The sequence below is a fragment of the Phoenix dactylifera genome, chromosome 13 (assembly GCF_051530095.1).
Source record: "Phoenix dactylifera cultivar Ajwa chromosome 13, Ajwa_hap1_PhDact_Kaust_v1.1, whole genome shotgun sequence".
Classification (NCBI taxonomy): Eukaryota; Viridiplantae; Streptophyta; class Magnoliopsida; order Arecales; family Arecaceae; genus Phoenix; species Phoenix dactylifera.
This window is the reverse complement of record NC_143202.1, coordinates 4,806,844-4,818,002: the sequence shown is the minus strand read 5'-3', so window position 1 is coordinate 4,818,002 and position 11,159 is coordinate 4,806,844. Positions and strand designations below refer to the sequence as shown.

At 40.9% G+C, this 11,159-nt stretch overlaps 1 non-coding gene across 1 annotated transcript; it reads right to left on the bottom strand.

Moving 5' to 3' along the window:
* Positions 1-8,974: 8,974 nt before the first annotated feature.
* LOC120105272 (small nucleolar RNA R71) lies at positions 8,975-9,080 on the bottom strand. Its single transcript, XR_005507670.1, has one exon. It is a non-coding gene; the product is annotated as a small nucleolar RNA R71 (small nucleolar RNA).
* Between the last annotated feature and the right edge of the window lie 2,079 nt (positions 9,081-11,159).

The following is an 11,159-nucleotide window of genomic DNA, read 5'->3' as shown; positions in this document are numbered from 1 at the left end:
CAAATAGGCGGAGGCGTAGCCAAAGGCTCCTAAGATTTTATGGCGACAAGCTCTAACGGTGAAAGGCTCCCAAGATGCAAGTCCCTAGAGGGCACCCTTTCATGCTAGCCAAGATCCGAGTTACATGCGTATAGGACCTACATCGTTCGAGGTCAGGATGCGAGTCCTAGATGTCACCTTTCTGTGCCAACCGAGATTCGAGCACCAAGTGTATAGGATCCACATCCTTAGAGACCAGGATGCAAGTTTTGGATGGCCACCCTTCTGTGCTAGCTGAAACACAAGCACCATGTGTATAGGACCCGCATCCATGGAGACAAATGCGAGTCCTTGGAGGCCACCATTCTATGCCAGCTGAGATTTGAGTCTGCATCCTAGGAGACCAAGATACGAGTCCATGGAGGCCACCCTTCCATGCCCACTATGATCTGAGCACTATGTGTATACGATCTGCATGTTTGGAGACCAGGATGCGAGTTCCTGGAGGCCTCCCTTCCATTCCAGCCGAGACCCGAGCATTTTGCATACAAGACCCGTATCCTTGGAAAGCAAGATGTGAATCCCTGAAGGCAGCCCTTCCGTCCTCGACGAGATATGGGCATCGTGTGTATAGGATCCGCATCCTTGGATACTAGGGTGCGAGTACTTGGAGGCCCTCCGTCTGTGCCAACCGAGGTCCAAGCATCATTCATATAGGATCCACACCCTTGGTGACTAGGATACGAGTCTCTAGAGACCGCCTTTTCATGCTAGTCGAGATCCGAGCTCTATAAATATAGGACCCGCATCCTTGGAGACCAAAATGTGAGTTCTTGGAGGGTGCCCTTCTATATTAAGATCCGAGCATCATGCATACAGGATTCACATCTAGGAGACTAGGATATAAGTCCCTAAAGATCGGAATGCATGACCACCAACCAAAGCCATTTCGTGCTCCCAATCCATGCTCCCAGTTTGTGCATCCTCGGAGACTAGGCTGCAAGTCCCTAGAGACCGGGATGTGTATCTATCGACAGAGCCGTACCGAGATTCCAGTCCGTGCATCCATGACATGAGTCCCTGAAGACCGGATTATGCGACCGCCGACCTAAGCCATATCGAGCTCTAAGTCTGCACTCCCAATCCGCGATTCCAACTTGTACATTCTTGGATACCAAGATGTGAGTTCCTGAAGATCAAGATGCACATCTTTCGACCAGAGCCATGCCAAGTTCCAAGTTTGTGGTTCTAGTCTACACATCCTTGGAAACTAGAACATGAATCCCTAGACACCAGGGCATGCGACCGCCGACTAGAGCCATGTCAAGCTCCTAGTCCATGCATCCTCAAAGACTAGGATGCAAGTCCCTAGAGACTAGGACGCATGACCGCCAAGTAGAGCCATATGGAGCTCCAAGTCCGTGCATCCTCGGAGACCAGGAGCGACTCCCTCGCAATCGGGATGCATGTCTACCGACCGAACCATGTCGAGCTCCCAATTTGCGCTCCAAATATGCGCATCCTTGTAGACTAAGATGCAAGTCCCTAGATACTAGGATGCACGACCTCTAACCATAACCATGCCGAGCTCTTAGGCCGAGCTCCTAATATGTGCATCCTAGGAGACCAAGGCATAAGTCCTTGAAGACCAGGATACATATTTACTGACTAGAGCCATGCAGAGCTCTCAAGCTCCACTCCCATGCCGAGCACTCTAGGCTTGGCTCCTATGCCGGGCACTCCAAGTTGAGTACTTCAGGCGAGGCACATGTGGCCTAACGATCTTGTTGCCCAAACGTGAACCCAAGAGGGGGAGGGGGTGAATTGGGTTTTTCAAATTTTAACTCTTAATGGTGCAGCGGAATGAAATTAATTCTAAATACTTGCAGAAATATAAGACTCAGAAATAAAGATAATAGTCACACACACAAAGACGCAGAGTTTTATAGTGGTTCGGTGCACTCCAAAGCACCTACGTCCACTCCCCAAGACTTTTCCTGGAAATTCACTATAATCTGCCTAATTACAACAGGGTTGTTTTCTTAGGTTCACAATCCAAACCTTACAATTGATTTTACGAGATCACCAATTAAACCTACTGTTGGTTTTGCAGGCTCATCAACAAACCTAATTGTTGGTTTTACGGGCTCACCAAAGAACCTTTCTTCCCAAGTTTCAATCCTTGAAACTTGTTACAACCAAATGTAAAGGAATTGAAAATGTATACAAAATAACTATTGCTCAATTTGAAATAAAAGCAAACTCAGTAGGTTGAGCAATGATTGATGGCGCTTTAGATTTTTGCCGATGAGAGGATGGTGCCTTGTAAAGCTGAAGCTTGATTGTTGATGGATCTCCCTTTCAATGCTTTTCTAATTTGGTTAGCTCCTTGCTCTAGTTCAGTTGCTCACAAAAATAAACTTTCTATTTGACTCAAGCTCTTGATTGTTCTCTTTGATTTCTCTTTTTCTCACTTCTTTTTTTTTTTTTCAATACACTAATCCCAGTTGAATCCTTTGTTTTTATAGTCTCGAAGTAGGAGGGAATGCATTACTAGCTGTTAGACACAAAAATATAGCTGTTACTAACATTTTTCCTCCGTATTGTTTTTCTGTAAATATAGCCATTAGAATTGCCAGTCGATTTGGAGTTGACTCATGTAAACTTGGAGTCGGCTCGGCTGGACCTAGAGTCGACTCAAACTTCTGAGGATGTCGACTCGAGTTCGAGTCCTTCAAAATTGATCTTCTGTCATTCATCAGTGGAGTCGGTTTGGGATTTGCTAGAGTCGACTCGGCTAACTGTTCATCTGAGCTTGCTTTTTGCTCTTCCCTTTGAGTGAGTCGGCTCGAAGATTCCTAGAGTTGACTCGGCCACTGTTCATATGAAAAAATAGGTTTTTGTCTTTTACTTAGGGAGTCGACTCGGCCATTGTTCACCCGAGATTCGGGTTTCTATCTTTTTCTCAAGAAGTCGACTTGATATCTCGTAGAGATAACTCAGCCACTGTTTATCCGAAATTCAGATTTCTATCTTTTTCTAAGAGTGTCTTAGAGAGTCGACTCGACCACTGTTTCGGACTTTTGCTCTTTAGCCCATTTTGAAAGGAGTCGTCTCTTGATCCTTTGGAGTTGACTCACACTTTGATGGAGTCGACTCGAGCTCTACATGAGTCGGCTCCTAAGCATGCCAGAAGTGTGTCACTTGTCCAGTTTGTGCCAAAGTCGACTCAAACCCTACTTGAGTCGACTCAAGGACTGTTCCTTGGCCATTAACTGATCCAAAGTGTTTTCATTTTAATCCTTACTAATTTATCTTGAATTATTTCGATATTTTTCTGAAGCACTAAATATAAAATCATTAGTACAATAATATGTTCTCCATGGCTTTGTAAACATCAAAATCTCACAAGGATCAGCAATCTCTCCTTTTTTGATGATTACAAAACATTGAGTGTAAGCAGAATATTATGCAAGTAAAGTGTTATGTATAAGATGAGTCTAGATAGTCTATAGCAAAATGATATTGAATGCTCCCCCTATCTTGTTCAATAAAATGCCAAAATTATCAGATTTTTGCATCAATATTTACATGCTCCCCCTATTTAAATGCTCCCCCTTACTTTTGTATCAAATCATTTGTGTCAAAGTAAGAGTTTGAATAAAATTTTCTCCCCCTTTTTCTTTCTTTTTATATATCTCCTCTCCTCCATGTTTTCCGTATTTCTTCTCCCCCTTTTTGTTATCATCAAAAGGAGTGATTTATTGCTTGTAGTATAGTTGTTTGAAACTTTTTATTTGAAGTCTTTGATACTTGTTAGGTTAAATACTTATAACCATACAATGAGCATTTCACACAAAAACAATGGCTAAAAGAGAGAATATCGAAAGTGAATCTTGTATTCATTGCAGACATTCAATACATATTACAAAAAGATTTTTCAGTACACTTAGTCTACTCTTTATCAGATGGAATTCTACATGAGTGGAAGAAGATCCTTTTTCAGTAGGTCGAGTAGGCTGAGCAGGCTGAACTGCTTCTCTCGCAATTTGTAGATCTAGTCGTCCTATAATGTTGTTCAAGAAGTATAATATGTTTCTGAATGTGTCTCCTTGTGAAAGTGTGAAATCCCCTATGTCTGTTGCAATTCTTTGTAGGCCTTGTTCAATTTTTTCTCTCAAAACAGCTGCTTCCTTAGCAAAATCAGATATTTCAGTCTGGTCATTAGTTGTTATCTTCTCAGAGATATGTTAAACCTCATCAGAAATACTTTGTATGTTCTGCTCAATCAGGGCTACTCTCTCAGTCAACTGAGCAGTCTCAGCTCGGCTTCTAACAGTTACTTCATCCACAATGAAGCTAGCCAATGCCCGTAGCTGATCTTCATCTAATCTATGAGAGGATGTAGCTTGCTAGTCTGTAGAGGTAGGGGGTTGAATGGGTGCAACTGGAGTGGGTGAGGAGGATCTGCGTGAACTTTCCAGCTGAGCTCCACTGAGTTCTCCTTCAGTCAGTGGGTGCTACCCAAAGTCTCTCTTCTCCCACTTTCCTTCTATTTTTCTAAACCCCATTCTATGTAGTGACTTTGCATTGTAGACATCAGTGTTGTACAAAAGTCTTTCGGGTTCCCCATCAGTAATTTGGACTCCAAACTCCTTAAAAACCAATGTAAGTGCCATACCATAGGGTAAACTAGCCTCGACCTTACTGGCTGCTTCACTCATGTATAGCATCATCATCTTGGGCAAGTTCAAGGGAATACCCTCAATTACACAATGCATCACAATGATATCTCTCTCAGTGATAAAGTCAAATCTACCAGTTTTAGGAAATAGGATCCTACCAATAATGTGATGTAGCAACCTCATTTCCATTGACAGTTGATTTGCAGAGATAACTTTTAATGGACTCACGTCATCTCGCCCTAGGATTACTTTCGGAGTAGATTCGTTCTCTCTATGCACTGTCGGGGCTGGACCATCAGTAGGCATCTTCAAAACTTGGGAGATTAGTTGCTCATCCACCAATATTTCTTTTCCTTTCACTGTACATACAAAACCTCCTGAGCCTCTTCTCAGGGAACTATAGAAGTCTCTGACTAGGTCCGGGTAGGCTGGCAAGTCCAAAGAACAAAGGTATCCCCAACCAAGATCCTTAAGCTTCTGCCCTATTTGGAGTCCCTCTTGCTCTAAAAAATCAAAATCAATCCTTCTACCGGTTGTCACTACCTCTCCTACACAAGATCTTGGTGACGGAGCGGGAGAAGGGACTGGAGATGAAGGTGTAGCGGCGACTTTAGGTTCTTCACGGATTGGAGCATCATTTCTATGTTTTGTTCTTCTTTCCTCAGTCGGTGCCCTAACAGATCTCTTCTTCCTCATGGCGAGTTGTTTTCTTGGACCCATTTCCGTGAAATCTAAGAAAAATCGAGAGGAAAACTAGGATTGATCCTAAGAAATCTTGCAATGGAGGGTTAAGAAGGGTTTTAGGGCTTGAAGGGAAAGAGTTGAAATGAAAAATATTTGAGTCGTTCCACCTTTTTGAATAGGTCATCTCGACCTCGAGTCGACTCATGCATTTACTGCAAGTCGGCTCGACAACGAGTCGACTCGAATAAGTTCTTGAGTTAGCTGGAGCATAGTCTAAACAAGATTTTTTTGAAATAAAACCTTCTCCAAGTTAGATTTGATCTATGGGATCAACAATGCTCATGAGGAAAGTTCAATTTTGATCATTTGAGCATCGTTTTGAATTACATGAAGGACTTTTAGAGATGAGAGGAGTGCTTTATGAAATATTGAACTTATTCTTAAGCAAAGGGGTCACATATTCCTAATTCTCTTCTAAGCATACAAAATCTATCTTCACCTAGAGATTTGTGAATATATCTGCTTGTTGTCTCTCGGTGCTTATAAACTCAAGACTTATATTTTCTTTTTGTACATAGTCTCTAATGAAATAGTGTCTTATTTCGATGTGTTTAGTTCTTGAGTGTTGTACTGAATTTTTAGATAAGTTAGCTGCACTTGTATTATCACATTCTATGAGAATTTTATTAAGTTTGATTCCATAGTCTTTTAATTGCTGCTTGATCCACAGTACTTATGCACAGCAACTTCCAGTATCAATATATTCGGCTTCAGCCGTTAACAATGCCACTGAATTTTGCTTTTTACTGTACCATGAGATTAAGTTAGCCTCTAAAAATTGGCATGTGCCACTAGTGCTCTTCCTATCTAACTTACATCCCACAAAATCAGCATCTAAGTAAGCAATTAATTCAAGACATGATTCCTTAGAATACCATAGGCCTATTTTGTATGTTCCTTTTAAATATCTTAGAATTCTTTTAACAGCATTAAGATGTGATTTCTTAGGTTCTGTTTGATATCTAGCACACATACACATGCTAAATAGTATATCAGGCCTACTTGCAGTAAGATAGAGCAATGATCCAATTATACTTTTAGTGTCAATGCTCTTACCTTTTTCATCACAATCAAGCTTACTAGAGGTTGCCATTGAAGTCCCCAATGCTTTGCTTTCCTTCATCCCATATTTCTTAAGTATTTTCCTTGCGTACTTAGTGATAAGTGCTGAATAATTTATAATTTAGTTATTTTTTCATAGCACTTATCAAGGTTCTTAAACTGATAAATATATACTTTACCATGAAATTGAATAATCATTGAAATAAATTTAAATTATGATAAGAAGTAAATAATTCTTTTTTCAAAACAGACTCCAAACTTGTTCCTCTTCTGGTTGTAATCTTTCATGAAAACATAAAAGGAGGAGGGTGGCCATCGGTGAAGGGGGCGCGGTTGAGGGAAAAATGGGGGAGCCCTGTTTCGTAGTGAAGAGGAAGGCCACGGTTTGAAGAACAGAGGAGGAGCCCCTGTTCGGAAGAGAAAGAAATAAAAAAAAAGGAGGGGGGGGGGGGAAGAGAATAGTTTGTGATATTTTTGGAAGAATGGGAGGTGAAGGCTTTCATTTGAAGATGGAAGGACATCCGGCCACCATGCGCGGCTGAACACCTAGTCTAGGGCTGGATGAAGCCCTAGCAATGTATTAGGGCATTGTAGTTCTTACTCTTTTAATTTTTTTAAGCTTGTTTAAATTCTTATTATCAATGAAAAATCCTTTTACTATGTTTAAACTTTGAGCATGCTATTTATTATTCATCTTTGCTAAAGTAGTCTAAGATGATCCATGCCTAGGAAGATGAGGTGTACTGCACCCTAGATTAGCATACTTAGGTAGACACTTCATGCTACACCGAAGATGGATCTTCCTAACACTCTTTATGTTTTTATTTTAAAAGGCTTGTAGCCCAAAATTGCATGCCTCTCCAAAAGACAAAAATTAAGAACACAATCCTTGATGCAATGCTATGTGGTGGATTCCAAACCCTAGATCTATTTACTCTGATAAATTCCAATCCGTACTCATAGTTTAATTTAGTTAAATCGAGTTAGCAAATCCTTCTTCTTGATTTATTTTTAAAAGAAAAATAACTTATTCTTCAATCTCTGTGGACCGACGCCCGTAATCACTATCCTACAGGATACGTGCTATTGCGTGGTTTATTTTTGAAATTGAAAAGAACCGATCAATTTTTGGCGCCGTTGCCGGAGATTACTAGCATAGTTATTTTTCCTATCATTAAAAAAAATAATTAATTAAAAAAAAAATTTCAAAAAAATATATATAAATAAAAAAAATTATTTTCTATTGTTGTTACTTTTCTTATCTTTTTTTTTCTCTTCTACTAATTTTTTTTAAAAAAATTTCTTTTGATCTTATTTGATCAGAAATCGAAGGAAAAATTTGGGATGATCAAAAAGAGAACTGCTGGAAAAGGAATGCTGTAGAGGTTTGCCTAAAAAAAAAAAAATTAAATTGCTGAAAAAATTCCCTTTGGTAACCTCTAAACCTTTCTTATTTAAATTAAGTATTAGCTTGAAATTTTGTGGTGATTGTTTGATTTTAATTTCAGCAAAAGTGTGAATGCATGCCTGATACACATACACCAATTCATTTGCACTTAGTAAGGGCAATCACCCCAACAAGATAAGAGCCGGATTTCATCACCGGACTCTTGCCCAATTTAGGTGAACTCAATCTCATATAGTGTCACTTTAATTAAAATCAATTAGACATTGGCCCCTAGGGACATTCGAGCTCAATAAGACGAAGATCACCGAAAGTTGCACTAATTTCGCTCTGTGGCTTAGTTGATGTCTAGGCAAGCTTTGTCCCTATAAGGAAGACAGTTCATCTGTTCGAGGCAAGTGGGTTTTAAGTGGGACCTTTGCGAACGCATCGTGACCCCTCCACTTACCTGGGAGCTTACCTGGTCAACTCGGTTCATTAGACCGGATTGGAGGCTTAGGTGCCCTCTTTAAACCAGTTAGGAGCTGTCTAGTGATTTTAGGACAAAGACTAGGATTGATATGCTTTTCTCTTTTATTGCATGCTTGATTGATCGAGTACTAGTGTATGCACGGTAGTCGTTCTAGAGTACGAAACCTATTACCTTTTGACCCTGAAATAGAACGAACCCTTAGGAACATTCGAGCTAAGATCAAAACATTAGGATCATCCCCACCTCTTAAGATGGCTGAAGAACAACCCAAACTCCTGAGGGAGTACTTTACTCCCACTATTTACACTTCCCCATCTTGCATTCGATTACCTGAGGTAGCAGCTGTACAATATGAAATAAAGTCTAGTGTGATCCAAATGCTCCCATCTTTTTATGGGCTCACCAACGAAGACCAATACAAACATTTAGATGAATTTCTTGAGATTTGCACCACTGTCAAGATTCAGAACTTCACTGATGATGCCCTGAAACTTAGGTTATTCCCCTTCTCCCTTAAAGATAGAGCCAAACAATGGCTGAATTCTTTAGAAGCTAACTCAATTCGTTCTTGGGATCAAATGCAACAAGAATTCCTTAAAAAATACTTTTCTATAGGAAGAACGAACCAGTTTAGACGTGCCATTACAAGCTTCTCCCAAACCGAGGGAGAAGAATTTCATGAAACTTGGGAGAGATTTCGGGACCTAATCCGTAAATGCCCTCATCATCAAATACCTAAGTGGCAGCTAGTGCAATGTTTTTATGACGGTTTGACTGAACGAAATCGTCAGATGATCGATGCTGCATGCGGGGGGACTTTCATGCTTCGAAATGAGCATGAAGCATGGCAACTATTCGAAAATCTTAGTGAAAACTCCCTCCACCATGCTTCATGTTCTCGTCAAGCACCCCCGAATTTTCAAAGAAAAGGGGCCATTTGTGAAATAAGTCATTCTATGGACCTGTCTAGCAAGGTAGATGCATTGTCCCATAAGATTGACCAACTAATGATAGGAGGACATGTCGTTAGCTCTTCCCAAGCACAAGTGTGTGCTATCTGTTTTAGCCCATCGCATCCTATTCATGAGTGCCCCTCAGCACCCCAATATCTCGAACTCGTGCAAGAACACATCAATGCTGCCCAAACACAGCCCAGACCGGGTAATGATCCATTTTCCAATACATATAATCCGGGATGGCGGAATCATCCAAATTTTTCTTGGAGGCAGCAAGCTTCTAATACCTCCCAACCCTTCTCCCAAAATTTTCAAAACCCTCAGAATTTTCATCTCTACCGTCCCTCAACTCAATTTCAGCATCCTCCTCCTCCAACCTAAAGAAATACAGCCTTTGAGGAGAAGGTGTTGACTGCCCTTCAAGGTTTGGAGGCAAACACACAACTATTGCACTCTCACACGCAATCAATTGCTAAGCTAGAATCCTAAATGGGTCAACTAGCTAATGCATTAAACAAGCGAGAGGAAGGTAAGCTTCCAAGTCAACCAATGAGTAATCCTAGGAGACAATACATGGCTCAAGAAACTCGACTAAATCATGAGCAAGCTAATGCTTTGACTATCCTAAGGAGTGGACGTATAATAGATAATAAGGTTGGGGAGGGTAACAATAAGGAAGGGGAAGAAGAAGAGAAGAATGTGTCACATGAAAATCCAAAACCTTCTTCAGCTAGTCCACCATCTGCCACAACCCACATTCCAAAGGCTCCATTCCCTGAAGCACTTAATGCACCCTCTCCCTTTGACAAGAAGGGAACTTCATTAGAAGAGATGATGGAGGTCTTCAAACAAGTTAAAATCAACCTCCCACTCCTTGATGCCATCAAACAAATTCCTCCTATGCCAAATTTCTCAAAGATCTTTGCACCCAAAAGCGGAAATCTAGGACACATGTGCCTAAAAAGGTCCTCCTAACTGAGCAGGTAAGTTCCATTCTCCAACACAACACCCCTCCAAAATTCAAAGACCCTGGTGCTCCCACTATTTCTTGTGTCATAGGAAATAACTCCATCGACCGAGCACTTTTAGATCTAGGGGCAAGTGTGAATCTTCTACCCTATTCAGTCTATGAAAAATTTGGGTTGGGTGAATTAAAACCTACCTCGGTGTCCTTACAATTGGCTGATTGATCTGTGAAGATACCACGGGGGATGATTGAAGATGTTCTTATCAAGGTAGACAAATTCTATTTTCCAGTAGATTTTATCGTCCTTGATATGGAACATGTGCCCAACCTAAAAAAACAAATCCCTGTGATCCTTGGTCGTCCCTTTTTAGCAACAGCTAATGCATGTATCAACTGTAGAACTGGGGCCATGGATATATCATTTGGGAACATGAAAATTAAGTTGAATGTGTTTCATGCCGCCGACCAATATGTGAGGAAAGATGAGTGTTGCCTAATTGATGAAATGGATGATCTTGTAGAGGAAGCCCTTCCCTATATCTTAGCAGATGACCCCCTAGAGGCATGCTTGGCCCATTTTGACATTGACAACTTTGACATAGACAAGACCATAGAAGAAGTCAACATCTTACTCGACAATCAATCTCCCATGAGTTCCCTTCCTTGGAAGATCCGACCTGAACCTCTTCCCCCTATTGCTAGCGCACCACTTTGTCCTTCCATTGATTCTCCACCTAAACTTGAGTTAAAGCTACTTCCGACAACTCTTAAGTATGCCTTTCTAGGACCAGAAGATACCCTCTCTGTAATCATCGCGGCCAACTTATCTACTGAACAGGAGGATAAACTTTTAAGGGTGCTAGAAGAGAATAAACATGCCATAGGATGG